A 1,629-nucleotide genomic window follows, 5' to 3' on the forward strand; every position below is an offset into this window, starting at 1 on the left:
AATATTCATCTAAATGTTTTCATTTCTTCATGCATTTTAACAACCTTTCACCTGAAAGGCACAGATGGTTAAGAAAAAAGATATGCCATACATTTAAATTCACTTGTATCTTTTATAGGTCTTTAGTGATGCTGAACCATACACTTTGAGATATCCATTCATTTATAAAATATAATGGAATGTTATCTATTCCTTTCCATTTATATCAAAATGTCCATGATATATAACTTCCATGAAAACCTCCAGACAGGCCCAGAGATCTCTTGAGGAACTGTTTGTTGTATGGATGTTCTTTTATGGTTATTGTGTGCATTTTTCAAATCCTGGCTTGTGCAGTAATGAGTAATTAGTCTTTTTTCTCATTATAAGCTGAATCAACAGTCTAGAGAAAGCTTAGATGAAGTGTGTCTTGTAATTCCAAGGTGTCTGCAAAAATTTTTGTAGTAAGATACAGTGATAATATATGTAGAACTGGTAAGAGAATTTAGTTCTTTTAGTGTTTTTTACTTTTAACATTGAATATGGAAGGGGAACTTTTTCTCTGAGAGTAAGTTTGTTTCAGTTTTTGTCCAACAGAAATTCTGAATTATTACATCAGCATCTTAGTAATTGTGTCAATGATTCCTTACCTCTGATAGGAAAGTTATGTAATATCCAGATAGGAGTGAAATTATTTATATCAATGACTGCAAGCTCACACCTATCAAAATGGCATGATATGTGCTATGTAGTTACAAGTTTGACTTGCCTAATATCAGCAGCACCTACTTCAAAATGGAAGACTTTAAAGGGTGGAATGTTTAAATTTTTTGAGAAAGAATCCCATCCCAGCCTTGTAAATACAGATAAGCATGAAATACAAACACAGGATAACTGCAGATGATTACTTATCTGTGATTTAGTCACAGAGTTGGTAAAATATGTTTACTCGGCCAGAAAAAAGCAACACATTTAAACTATTTAAAAACAGAAATTAAGATAGAACATACACTGCTGCTTCCTTACAAATATATGAAGTAAAAAAATTCATACACACCATATCAATAAGAACTTAATTAATGATCTATCATTTTTAATGCAAAAATCCAGAACAATAAGAATATATATAAAAACAAGTGATTAAATGATATATACTCAAAATCCAAAAACAACCACCAAGTAATCTAAACACCATTAAACACAGTTTTTTTTATTTGTTTTAAACCAAATACTTTGAACCCACTATTAAAAACAATAAATTCCATTTCTGATTTTGTGTTTTTGTTAACACACAAATACAGAAAAGCAATCAAATTTCTTCAGAAGATTTAGTAATTGAAAATGGGCTGATTTATATACCAAGCTCAATCCTGAATGGAAAGGAATGCTTATGAAACATACATTTATTGATATCACAGTTGTATCATATATTCTCTTTTAGATGAGGATGACAAAAGCACACCCAACCAAAATATGATTACTAATACAGCATGAAAATTACTATACAGAATACCTAAACACTTGCACATACATATGTAATGAAATAATGGGTAATAAAGCCAAGAGAAACATATATCAGGATGTGCCTAGTGCAGGCCATGCCATCACTTAAGACATGGAAAGTGATGGAAAGGGAGATAAAATGGAAGC

General features: G+C 30.8%; 1 protein-coding gene across 1 annotated transcript in view; it reads right to left on the minus strand.

The window, feature by feature from the left end:
- Nucleotides 1-861: 861 nt before the first annotated feature.
- LOC119592101 (transmembrane protein 18-like) overlaps nt 862-1,629 on the minus strand; it is a gene marked incomplete in the record, with an annotated part of 7,323 nt that continues 6,555 nt past the window's right edge. The window contains 1 exon segment of the mRNA XM_037940921.1: nt 862-1,629.

Source organism: Penaeus monodon, chromosome 29 (genome assembly GCF_015228065.2).
Source record: "Penaeus monodon isolate SGIC_2016 chromosome 29, NSTDA_Pmon_1, whole genome shotgun sequence".
Taxonomy (NCBI): domain Eukaryota; kingdom Metazoa; phylum Arthropoda; class Malacostraca; order Decapoda; family Penaeidae; genus Penaeus; species Penaeus monodon.